Raw genomic sequence first — 14,498 nt, forward strand, 5'->3', positions numbered from 1 at the left:
AGTAAGCCAAGCCATGACTCCCTGCACATCCCATGCACCTGAACCACATCACTTGCCCCCATACAGCACTCCAAGTGCTCTTGCCCCCATCACCCACTCTCCTTGCACATCCCCAACCCATGCATATGCACATCTCCCCCAGCTCAACCACTTTCCCATGCAAGTACCCAGTCTCATTCTACCCCTCTAGAGACCCACCCTTCTATGCCCAGCCCCTCAACCCCCAACTCCCCTTCCCTGTACCCTGCAGGTAAGTCACCTGTGCATCCAGGCTATGGTTCTTAACTTCATATCCGGGCTATACGCGCCTCCAGCCCATAGTCACTCAACACCCCCCACAACCTCAGCTCTGTGCATGCGTACATCAGTGTAAGGACCTCCTAGATACATGCATGCACAGGCACAAACCCAAGCCACACTCCACCGCCCCCAGCTCTGGGCAAAAGAGACCTGCCTATCCAGGCCGTACCCGCCCCTGGCCCAAGCAGACCAAACCCCAGCACACTGCCCCTGAGCTCTGTGCAAACACACACCAAAATCATTTCCAATTTTTCACTTCTGTGAGTAAGGGAACTGATATTTCACGATGTAGGAGCTATTGGCTTTCTATACTGACTTGTCAATAACAGCGTACAATGCCAATTAATCAAATTGGAATTGTTACTGGCTTTGATTTTCCCTGGCTGAGTTCTTTGGGACTATGCTTCCACTTCATATAGTGGGCTATGTTTTGTTGTTGTACAAATAAGAATTCTTTCCCTGAAGCATGGTAGTGGTACCCACTAAAAGAATAAATGGTATAAAATAGATTTCTCATCTTTTAGATTTTGTCTAATTTTTCCTTTCTTTTTAAACTATTTTTATTTAAGAAAACAAACAATAAACTTAGAACAACCAAAAAAAATGGATTTCACGGTTAGCTTATCCATAGGCATATTTAAACAAAGTATCTAAAATAAGCCTCATAAAACCTGTGTTTGCACAGTAAGTTTCAAGAACCAGTTTAAAATTAAGGCAACAAGGAAGAAATCTACAAATTCAGACATCAGAGTTTCTTAAATTTTAAGTATTAAACACTAACTTAAATACCATTTAATTAGCTGTTAAAACTGAATGTTCTCAAAATATGAAGTGGAAAGTTATTACAACCATCAACTTTGCTATAGTAATGACCTATGTTGCAAACATTTTCAATTTTTTTGACTTCAGGAATCTATCTTATCTAGAGTTACTATAGCTGCATAGTTATTTTTATTATAAAATATAACATATATGAAGCAGAGAAAGAAAAAAGCAATCATTTCAAAGCACACTTCAGTAAGCAGCTATAGAACAGGTCCAAGAGTTCATCCTGGACTACCATTCCATAATCTCAAATTTTTTTCTTATAGTTGCTCCAGAACACTGAAGGCTAGAAGGAAACTAATATAGTGATTCAGTAACCATACTCACCTGTTAAATCCTATTTCCCCTGTTGTATCTTCTCCCATCCTTTAATCCCATTTCCACTCTATAAAGATGCTTAGGGAATGCCTGTTCTGATACTTTCATGCTGAGAAAGGGTATCCACACTGAAGGACACGAGAATATAATCAACTGATGATTCTCTGGGCTTCAGGAGTTATCTGACCTAGGAACCCTCAGGGAATATAAGTTCCAGAAAGGCAAACCTAGTGCAATGAAACCTTTCTAGAGTCCCATTTTGAGCCTCAGGTGCTCTTAAGAGACAGCAGGAGTGGTGTTGATCAGGGTTTAGCAAACCATGACAATTGACACTCTTTACCAGCCTGCCAACTATTGGATAGCATGTATTTTTAGTTTTCCTCCTATATCCCTCTACCATTGACTCCCTGTCCAATATAAAACCATTGAGATACTTCATGTGAGAACTTATTTATAATCAAACATTTAGTCTTTGGGATACATGGCAATATACATCCCCTTTCAGACATACTCACTTTCCACATGACCATGTCGCTTATAAACCTGCTAATTAGTTATCATCACTTCTCTCCATTTCCTTGCATTTAGATTCAACCTCTTTGGGTAGCCTTTCTTCCATCTCTAGCTTCTGTGTATCTCTAGGTCTGCTATATTCTACAGTGTAACCTCCGAGATTATCTTTCTTTATTATTTCATAACAATGAAATCATACAATATCTGTCCCTTTGTATCTAACTCATTTCACTCAGCATATTATGTCTTTGTTCAAACTCCAATCTCTCCCTTTTGTGTCCACCTTTGTTCAGATTGGCAGTGGTTCCATTTACACCAACAGTCTCTTCAAGCACTACAGGACTTCTCTATCATTCTCCTCACAGTTCCTACAAAATCTTCCCCTTAGCCATCCAAAACACCATGCAAACATATCTGGTATTTGCAAACTGCAGCAGCATCCCACTCTCCGGTACCAAATCTGTTCTAGTTTGCTAGCTGCTAGAATGCAGCACACCAGAGACAGATTGGCTTTTACTAAAAGGGAATTTATTTTGTTAGTTCTTCAGAGGAAAGGCAGCTAACTTTCCACTGAGGTTCTTTCTTACATGGGAAGGCACAGGGTGATCTCTGCTGGCCTTCTCTCCAGGCCTCTGGGTTCCAACAACTTTCTCTGGGGTGATTTCTTTCTGCGTCTCCAAAGGCCTGGGCTGAGCTGCGAGTGCTGAGATGAGGTATACTGAGCTGCTTGGACTGTGCTACATTGGCGCTCTCTCATTTAAGCACCAGCCAATCAAATCAAACGTCATTCATTGAAGCAGGCACGCCTCCTAGTCGACTGCAGATGTAATTAGCAACAGATGAGGTTCATGCACAATTGGCTCATGTCCGCAGCAACAAAACTAGGCACGTTCACTGGTCAAGTTGACAACTGACTTTAACTACCACAGTCCTCAAAGTTCATCATTTGTTTTGGGACATCATATGTCATATGTTTTGGGGCATCATTTCATCTTACTGCTGCACAGTATTCCACCATGGTATATACCATATTTTGTTTATCTATTCATCTGTTGATGGGCACTTGGATTGTTTCCATCTCTTGGCAGTTGTGAATAATGTTATTATGAATATCAGTGTTCAAATGTCTGTTTGTGTCACTGTCCTCAACTCTTCTGGGTATGATACCAAGTATTGATATTGCCAGGTCATAGGCAACTCAGCATTAATTTTCTGAGGAATCACCAAACTGACTTCCACAGTGGACATAATCCATCTATATTCTGTTTACAAGAGATGCATCTTAGACTCAAAGACACATTTAAATTGAATGTGATAGGATGGAAAAAGGACTTCTATGCAAGAACCAAAAGAAAGCAGGAGTAGCTATACTAATATCAGAGAAAATAGACCTTAAATGTAAAGACATCATAAGAGAAAAAGAAGGATGTTATATATTAATAAAAGGGACAATTCTCCAAGAAGAAATAACAATAAAAAATGTATATGCTTCAATTAAGGTTCTCCAAAATACATGAGGCAAACATTGGCAAAACTTAAGGCAGCTATAGACATATTAACAGTAATAATGGGACACTTGAATACACCGCCCTCCACTATAGATGAAACAACCAGACAGAGGGTCAGTAAAGAATAGAGAACCTAAACAATGGGATAAATGAATTAGACCTTACAGATATATAGATTATTATACCCCCAAACACCAGGAAATACTTTTTCTGCTGTGCATGTGGAACATTCTCTAGGAAAGCTCATATGTTGCGACACAAACTGAGTCTTTATAAATTTAATGAGATTGAAATTATCCAAAGCACTTTCTCTGATCAAAAAGGAGTAAAGCTGGAAATTAGTAATCATTAAAGAACTAGAGCTTTCAGAAATTTATGGAGATTAAACAATACACTCTTAAATAATGAGTGGGTCAAAGAAGAACTTGCTAGAGAAATCGGTAACTATCTGGAAACAAATGAGAATGAGATATAACTTATCAAAATCTATGAGATGTGGCAAAGGCAGTGCTAAGAGGGAAATTTATCATCCTAAATGCCTATATTAAAAAACAGGGATGAGCAAAACTTGCTCACTTGGAGAAAGAAGAGAAATAATAATGATTAAAGCAGGAATAAACGAACTGGAGAACAATAAAACAATAAAAAGAATCAACTAAACCAAAGTTGTTTCTTTGAGAAAATCAATACATTGATGGAACCCTAACTGGACTAACAAAACAAAAAGAGAGAGGATGCAAATAAACAAAATCAGAAGCTGAGAGGTGTCATTGCCACAGACCATGAAGAAACTTTAAAAAAATTCATAAGAGAATATTATGAACAACTATATACCAACAAACTGGACAACTTAAATGAAATGGCCAAATTCCTAGAAACACATGAATTACCTACACTGAGAAGAAATAGAAGATCTCAACAAACAAATTACAAGTTTTACTTGTAATTTGAGATTTAATCAGTCATAAAAAATCTTCCCACAAATAAAACCCAGGACCAGATGGTTTCACAGGAGAATTTTATCAAACATTCCAAAAAGAACTAATGCCAATCCTGTTCAAACTCTTCCAAATAATTGAGGAAAAAGAAACACTATTTAACTTATTCTTTGAACCTAACATCACTCTAATAAAATCAGTTAACGATGCTACAAGAAAGGAAAACTACAGACTAACCTCCCTAATGAACATAGATGCAAAAATTCTTAACAAAATACTAGCAAATTGAATCCAATGCCACATTAAAAGAATTATACATCATGACCAAGTGGGATTCATACCAGGAATGCAAGGGTGGTTCAAACATAAGAAAACCAATCAGTGTACAACAGAACATTAATAAATCAGAAGAGACAAATCACATGATCATATTAATTGTTTCTGAAAAAGCATTTGACAAAATCCAGCATCCTTTCCTGATAAAAACACATCTAAAGATAGGGACCAAAGGAAACTTCCTCAATATTACAAAGGGCATATATGAAAACCCCACAGCAAGCCTCATATTTGCTGCTTAGAAATTGAAAACATTCCCCCTTGGGGACAAGACAAGGATGCCCTTTGTATCACTATTATTCAACATTTTACTAGAAGTTCTAGCTATAGTGACTAGACAGGAGAAAGTTATAAAAGGCATTCAAATAGGAAAGGAAGACATAAAACTTCCATTATTTGCAGGTGGCATGTTCCTATGCTTAGAAAACCCTGAGAAACCTTCAGCAAAGATACTTGAGCAAAACAAATTCAGTAAGTTGCAGGATATGAGGTTAATGTACAAAAATCAGTAATGTTTCTATATACAAGCAATGACCTATCTGAGGTGACAAGTAAAAATTCCATTCAAAATAGTGACCAAAAGAATCAAGTATCTAGAAATAAGCCTAACCATGGATGTCAAGGATTTATACAAGGAAAATTATTTTAGAAATGTCAAAATAAATAAAATAGGCCCAAATAAATAGAAAGGCATTCCATGCTCAAGGATAAGAAGGTTGTTATCAAGATGTCAGTTCTACCCAAATGATCTACAGAGTCAATGCAATACCAACCAAAATCCCAACAATCTTTTTTGAAAACTTGGAAAAGCTGGTTATCAAATTTATATGGAAGTGCAAAAAAATTATATAGAAGGGAAGGAGATTCCAAAGAGCTAAAGATGTCCTAAAAATAGAAGAATGAAGTCAGAGGACTATCACTTCCTGACTTTAAAGCCTACTGTAAAGCTACATTGGTCAAAACAACATGGTACCAGCACAAAGATAGAAGGATCGACCAATGGAATAGAATTGAGAGTGCAGAGATGGACCATCAAATTTATGGGCAATTTGATCTTTGATAGGCTCCAAAATTCAGTGAACTGGGACAGAATAGTCTTTTCAATAAATGGGCATGGGAGAACTGGATTTCAATAGACAAAGGAATGAAAGATGACCCTACCTTACATCCTATACAAAAATTAATTAAAAATGAATTAAAGAACTAAATACAAGAGCCAGTACCAAAAAATTTCTAGAAGAAAATGCAGGGAAACATCTTCAAGATCTAGTAATAGGAGGTAGCTTCTTAAACTTTACACCTAAAGCACAAGAAGTATGAGAAAAAATAGACAAATGGGAACTCCTTAAGATCAAGAGCATCTGTGCCTTAACAGACTTTTTTAAAGGGTGAAGAGGCAGCCAACTCAATGGGAGAAAATATTTGGAAACCACATATTAGATAAAGGCTCAATATCCTGTGTACGTAAAGAAATTATACAGCTCAACAACAAAAGAACAAACAACCAATTATAAAATGGGCATAGTAAATGAGTAGACACTTTTCTGAAGAGCAAATACAGATGGCTAAAAAGCACATGAACAGCTTCTCATCTTCATTGGCTATAAGGGAGATGCAAATTAAGATGACAATGAGATATCGCCTAACTCCTTTCTTCTTTGAAAATCATTTTAAATACAAGCAAATTGGTTTCCCAACTACATTTTGATTATACCATTTCTCAAAATTGTTCATGCTGTTACATTAAATAACTCTTAAGTTTGATTTACTCTATAAATGAGATTTATGTTTGTGGGTGAGATGAAGATAGCAATAGTAGTTATACAACTCTCAGATACAAGGTTACTTTATCCAATTTCTTAATGTCTTTACAATATTCTCAGAAGGAAGTTTTAGATATCTCTGGTGGTTAAATCCTGTTAAAAGTTTCCCTTTTCTTATGACAAAGCCAAGAGACTGGAGCTCATTTTGGAACCTCCTTAGAATTTGCCCAATAGAACCCACAAGTTGAAGTTATCTTTCAAAACCAGTTAGGTAGCATCTGGGAAAATGAAAAGCCCTTTTTTATTTCTTGGACTTTTGAAATATGACCTAAGTTTCATAGAAATCTCCCTTACAAAAACAACATTAAACTAAAATTAAGGGCTCCATACATTCCGATAATACCTGGATAATTCAGAATTACATATTTGTTAGCTGAAAAGCACCTCTAATAGCTCATGGCACTGCTGGAAGCCTTGTTCTCCAAACCTATTAAGCTTATGCATTAGAGCACACAAAGTGGCAGCTGCTTGACATATCCCATTGTGTTCAAGGACTAGAAAGTGATAAGGTTAATGAGACTTTGTATTGATGTAGAACTATTTAGAGTAAAGCCAAGCTACCTAGTTTCTGCCTTACAGGTGTTCTAGTGATTTTGAAGAGTTAATAATTTTACAGCACTGCTTAAGAGGAAAAGGTCTAATTTTGATAGAAATATCATTCATAAAGGAAATGTGTTTTAAATATTCAAACATGTAATACTATCAATCATTATCATTATTTGGTAAATTTCTGAGAACAGCTTTGCAAACTTTCTCATGTACATTATGTATTCCAATATGGAAAGCTGGAAAAATTCTGACTTTCAGAGGTGATTTTTTTCTTCAGAGTTGGCGGACAAATGTGGGCAAGGTCTGTTCACACTACCTGCTGTTAGTTCACAAAAATGATACTTCCTAAATTCTTAGAGTCCTGGGATGAGGACATCCAGTCCAGCTTCTTGTTTGTGGTGTTAAAGAGTATTTGGTTTGGGGACCCTGGTTGTTAGAGGCTGTTTGCTTGGGAGTTTGACACTCATTATTTCCTTTAGAGCTCACATACCATTTTAGTTTGTGGTTCTCAACTCTGCCTGCGTGTACATCAGAATTACCTGTTTAACTTTTTTTTTAATTGCAAATATCTGGGACTATTCTCTTGAGAGTCAACAAGTCCAAGAGTCTGTATGTGCATCTGTAATGTTGTTACTATGTTTCTATATTATGTAGATGAGAAAAATGATGCTTGGTTAAGGCACATTGCTAAGGGAAGAACTATAATCAAACCTAAGCCTGCTTGGTTGCACTGCACAGTGATTCCTACGTTTGCTACCAGTTCCTTTGACCTGGGCAAGTCCAACAGAAATCCATATGGCTTTGTTTGAAGGCTCTGACATTTAGAAGCTATATAAATTTTAAATTATGATTTTAAATACATGTACAACTTTAAAACTTGCCCATTTCCAAGTTGACAGTGTATGCAGTCCTCCAGAATCCCTCCAGAAGTGGCAGTAAGTGGCCCAGTACTAGTTAGTGCTAGTGAGAACTAGGTTCTCTACTAGGCAATATGCATGAATTAGCATATTAACTCTTCACAGTCACCCTATAATGTAGCCATTTATATTGACTCCATTTCACAAGCAGAGGCAGTGAGAACTTCAAAGCTTAAAAGACTTGCCCATCTACTGGCATATAAATGCAGCCCTGACATCCAAACCCAGTCTGTCTTGCTCTATAACTACTATCCCCCAAATTGGCAAACTTTCTATGAAGGACCACGCAGTGAATATTTTAGGTGTTGCAAACCATGCAGGTTTTTACCACAACTAGTCAACTTTATCCTTATAGTGCAAAAGCAGCCATAGAAACTATGTAAAAGAATGTGTCACTACATTCCAATAAGTGTTTATTTATAGGCCCTGACATTTGAATATTATACAATTTTCACACTATAAAATAAAAACGTAACAAACATTCTTAGCTCACAGACTGTCCAAAAAAGTAGGCAGTAGTAGGACTTAGCCTGTTGGCCATAATTTGCCAACCCCTGGACTACTTTATACTCCCACTTCTCATCAAAGACTTAAAGAGCTTTCATGGATGGAGATCAACACTCCCCTCTTCCTTCACTTTTCTTATCTCTCAGTTTGTTGAGCTTATAAATCATGAAACAAATTTCCTTTAAAGTGATATATGCATATATATTTAATACATAAAATTATACTTTTATATATCCAATTCTCTAACCATTTTCTAGTTGCTTAAAACCTAGACAAGTTCTTCTGAATATGTCAATAAAAATAAGAATCTGATACATGGTATAGTTTAAATGCTTTGGCATCTTAAATTAGGCCAAATACGTACAAAATATTTCAATAATTATAAATCTTGTTCTTACACGGACAAAGTTAGTAATACTCTGAATTTGGGAGTTTATAAATATTAGCATTTGTATTCAACACTTTGGATACTATAATCTTTAAAAAACACACACAAAAGAAAATACATTCTCTCAAGCTAAGATATCAGGTTTTGATTTATAAACTAATGGATTCTTGGTCTGAAAACAAGATTTGATTTAATCCTGGGCATTCAAGTCCAAATCTGCATTGGTTGGGCTGGTTGCTTCTTTTTAGTACAGATTCATGTGCTACTTTACTGCATTTTCTAGGCCCATTCCTTTTCTTGTACCTCTCCTTTTCCCTCCTTTATCCAACAAGGCTTGGCTATTGATAGCTAACTTAATTATATAATCTGATAGTTACTAACTTAATCATGTTTAATTAATGTCTCCTTATAATCAGTAGAATCATACAGAGACTTCCCTTCCTAGGAGGGTTGAGTATGGACAGTCAATTCTCTTTTGAGGATAGTTGGCTAAGCTACTGTTTTGCAAAGTACCCTTAACACCTGTTTCTACCAATTGCTGAACACTATTCTTGTTTATAATACAGTCCTAGCTCTTTCTGGTTCAGCTTGGCTCACACATGTCTGCCTTTACCTATCCCATAATTAAAAAGAGTAAATATCTATGATCACATGTATTCATAATAAAAACAAACAAGATCAAACATATATCCCAATCCACTTACACATTAAAATGAGCTTAAAAGCATGCATTACATCTTCTCTTTCGCTCTTTTTTTTAACTGCAATTGCTTTTTTTCTACAGTTATGTGATTTTTCTTCCTTTTGGAGTGTCATTAGAGACTGAATTTGTTTCACTTGAACAGGGTTTCTCAACTTCAGTACTGACATTATGGGACTAGCAATTCCTTGTTGTGGAGAGCAGACCTGTGCATTGTAGAATGTTTAGCACCATCCCTGGCTTCTACCAATTAGATATTAGTAGCAACAACTACTCCTGCCCAGGATGTGACAACTGAAACTATTTCCAGACTTTGCCAAATTTTCCCTAGAGGTCAAAACCACTCCTCTTTAAGAGTCACTGCAACCAACTCCCATCCTTCTCTTTTTGATGTTCAATTTTTCACAAGATGGCCAATGGTGACCCTTCTATTTGACTCCATTGTCCTTTTACCACCATCAAAGGCAATTTGGACCTCACATCTGCTTTCTGAAAACAAGAAAATGTTTCTTCTTGATACTACCTTGCCTTCTTCCCTTGTGAGTCTCAAATCCGGGCCCTAAAATTTGCAGCAGATTATGGAAGGGAATAGGTGGAACTCACTGACAGCTAGGCCACTTGGATAACCAAGTTGTAAAATATATTTAGATTCCTAAGCCAATAATCACATTTTTAAAAACGTGAGGCATAAGGCAGTGCAATGGTGGTACAGTGGCAGAATTCTCGCCTGCCATGCTGGAGCCCTGGGTTTGATTCCCAAAGTCTGCCCATGCCAAAAAAAAAAAAAAAAAAAAGTGAAAAACAACTCTCTTAGAATTTTTATTCTAAGTAAAAATTTTAAACTTGTGGTTTTCTATATACCTAGCTAAGTTTTGAACCTTTTTCAAACTATAACTGTGCCATCATTTCTCATATACCTCCATTATTTTCCATTAGTTGATAACAAGACTAACTGGTTAAAAATCATGTAACCAGATAGCTTACCATCGAACTATGAACCACATCATGAGTGGAGCAAGTGTATGCAACTGTGGATTTGTATTTTGGAAGGGCAGGTAATGGAAGCACAAGCTTCTCTATTTTAAAAATGCTGCTCAACTATCAGCCAAGGTTAAGAACTGCTGAATTATAAATAATTTAACACTTCTTGCCCTTGGAACTACACTTACTGATCAACGTTCTGCAAAACCGTCTTGCTTTCATCTTCATTATAAGTAAAATAAAGACAAAAATAATTCTGTCTATATCTTGGGATTATGGATGTAAGTCATACTTGTGAACATTATCTCCTTAATCAAAAATAATTCATGGTGTCACATTGCTGACTACATTTGAGCCAAACATTTTTGTATAAAGAACTGATTGTGGTATTTGTTAAAAATATATTTGCTAATGTCCCTAATTCCAGAAATTCTGAATGGGTAGATTTTGAGCAAAGAAGTTTACACTTCTATTAAGCAATCTGGGCAATTTTAATGCCAGTGGTCGGGGAGCTAAGAAAGATTGAGAATCTCTGACTTTCAGAATAAGGTGTAAATGCCTTAACTAGACATTTATGAAGCTCCACCATCTCCCTTCAGCTATGCACCTAATTCCATCAGAGACAAATGGTTCTTTGGCTGAGATCTTCTAGAGCAGTAAGATCTAAGCCATGCTACAGGTTCTTTGTTTAATAATGTAGTGGACCCGAGAAGGGCCTTGGTAACAGTCTTGCCTTAAAGAAAAAGTTGAAATAGCAAATGCTGAAATCACACCAAGCAGATGAGGTCCACATTAACATCCAGGTATAACCGGCATCATTATTGTTTTTCTTTTGCAAACAGTTTTTAAAAGTAGTATATAAAGAGAAAATGCACAAAACATAGGTGTACTGACTGCTCAATGAATTATCATGAAGGCAGCACCAGTGTCACTTTTTCTCAGGTCCAGATGTAGAACCGACATCTTCTCAGAAGCCCTTCTCAATAACTAGTGCCTCCCTTCCCTTTAAAAGCGACCAATACCCTAACTTGCATGATATTTACTTCCTTGCTATTCTTTATAGATTTATCATGCAATTATCATCCCTAAACACTATAGTATAACTTCTCTTGATTTTTGAATTTCATATAAATTAATTTTATATTGTATATGTGTCCAGCTATTACTCAATGTCATATTTGTGAAATTCATTTACATTCTTGCTATAGCTCATTCATTTTCAATGCTGCATGATATCCCATAGTATAAATATTACACAAAGCACTTATGCCTTTTACTGTCAATGGAAACAATTAGCATCAAGGTGTAAATTTGGTAGAACTCCATGGCTTCCGCTATAAGAATGTGACATGGTGTAAGATGAACTGGAAGAGTGGGCTCTCAGCAACTCCAAATTAGTAACCCAGAGTAGTTTTGAAAAACAGAAAAAAATTATTTGTAGGCTAGAGAAGTAGAAATTTATTAGGATTTAGTATTTCAAGAGAGATATGAGAATGTGCATGTAGGAACCTCCAGGCAGCTACATCCCTTGGCATCCTAGTAATCATAGGCAAAGAAGAGAAGACACAACTGTGAGTATACATGAGACCCACCTTTCCTTTAGGCACACCAGGAGAGTATGATAGGAGTGTGGATCGAAGGAAAAGACTGCTAATTAAGCCATGGGTATCAGAGCATTTTTGTCTGAAGCACTCTGCAAAAGGACCCATATATAAACTGCTGAGGGATCCTCAATTATTCCTATTCCACATTATGGAGCTTTTTAATCATCATTACATCAGGTGATTCTCACCACTAACCTGTGAGGCAGAAAAAGGCCCAGGTGTTATTCCCATTATACAGATGAGAAAACAAGTTCAGACACCTAATTAGCTTTCTTTAGATAACAGAGCTAGTGATTGATATACCTTGAATGAGAATCTAGGTTTTGTTGATTCTTAGGCTAGTGTTTGCTCATGATTTAGAAGGTTTGTGATCTTGGAGAAGTTATTTTATAGCTCTGTGCCTTAGTTTCCATTAGCATTGTTTATTTTATAATAATACTATCAACCTTTCAGAATTAGGGAAAACCTAAGTGAGATTATTTGTATCACAGTATCACAGTGTCTATCTCAATAAATTCGCAATAACCATTACATTTTATTACAATGAAACTGATTCATTTAGCCACGCAAAAAAATGAGTCTCTTAATAAGATAATGTACTTTTAAAATAATAGCTAACATTTATTGAATTTTAAAATATGACAGGGATTTATGACCATTTATAGCTTTAGGATCATTAATTAACTCATTTTATTGTTAGAGCAAACTCTGAGTAAGTACTATTTTGAATCTTCACAGTATGATTGAGGAAATGGGGTTAAGAGTATCTTACTCAAGGTGGGATGGTCAGTGATGAAACTGGCAGCCAAACCAAGCAGACTGGTTCCAAAACTCATGCACTTAGCAATTCTGATCCTCCTCTCCACCAGGATGACCAGGTAGGTATCATTGTCTGCTAACATGTGCAGCTTAGCTCAATTTGATAAAATTATAGTTCTTTATTTTGATCTATGGATTACAGTTTGATTATGTTTTATGTATATTTTAGAAATGTAAACCTTAAAAACATATTGGTGAATATTCCTTTGATCATATTAATGAAACCCAGTCCCAAAACTGCCAGAAAGAAAAATAAATGAGGATAATATACAAGTAGATAAGGGACAACTTTCAAAGGATTCACTGTGCCAGTGAAGGGCACAGCAATGAATCAGATAAAGCACTAAATTGAGGTTCTAATGGGAAAAGAGAAATGGGGAGAGAAAGAAAAACAAACAGGCAAATTTGAGAAATGGAAGACAGCACAAAATAGGCATTTCTACCTTGCACTCAATTTCTTCTATCACTGCTTGGTTGGGAGATTCTCATATGTCTGCATTTTCCTATAAATACTTTAAATATGTTCCAAATTTAAATTATGGTAAATATTGGTAGAAACTGTGTACACCTGTGCTTCCCTGTTGGATGCTTCTGCTCTGATGTACTTTATAAGCATTTGAAGCTTTAATGAAGCTCTTTATTTGTAATTGGTCCCTACAGGAACCTGCTGCTACATTTCATCCAACTTGACTTATTTTCAGTTTTTCTCTTGAGATGTCAGTTAAAATAAGATATATGAAGTCGCTTGTATTTGTGGAGAATAGTTGTTCATATAATTCATTTTAAAATGACCGGTAGATGACTACAATCTAATCCTACCTGTAAGGCTCATACTATTTCCCACACTGCTAATCTTTCCTTAACCAAACACCTCTAATCTATTTTCCAGAACAAAAGAGGAATCTAAGGGTGCAAGCCAAGACTATCTGAGTTATTTTCTCCTCTCTTCCACTTCCTAGAAATTTGACCTTTACCAAGTCATTCAATCTGTCTGAGCCTCAGTTTATGCATCTGTTAAATAGAAAAATACATATATATTAGACCTTCTAATCTCATATTGGGAGTATAAGGGAGTCCTTATCTGAGATAAGGGAAGATAACCAAGCTTTGTATTTTGAAAATGGACATACAATCCAATTTGGAAACGCAAGTGTGTTTTGGATTTTCAAAGGTGTTCAATATTGGCCTTTTTGTGAGGATATTAGCCCAATTGGGTATAAGCTACAGACTCTCTAATTGCTTTAATCTTTGTCTTTCTCTTCACTTTGATCAACACAAGATTTATTTCTGGGCCAACAATAAGATTTCCAGGCATGTATTGTTGCTGTTTTGGGACTGTAACGCAGTTCTGTCATGTAACTGTTTTTTTTTTTTTTTGCCTTTTAATGAGGATTTATTGGCTTACAAATATACAGTTTTAAGGCCATGGAAATGTCCAAACTAGGGCACCAAGAGAAAGATACCTTCTCTGA

This window comes from Tamandua tetradactyla, chromosome 22 (assembly GCF_023851605.1).
Source record: "Tamandua tetradactyla isolate mTamTet1 chromosome 22, mTamTet1.pri, whole genome shotgun sequence".
NCBI classification, from domain to species: domain Eukaryota; kingdom Metazoa; phylum Chordata; class Mammalia; order Pilosa; family Myrmecophagidae; genus Tamandua; species Tamandua tetradactyla.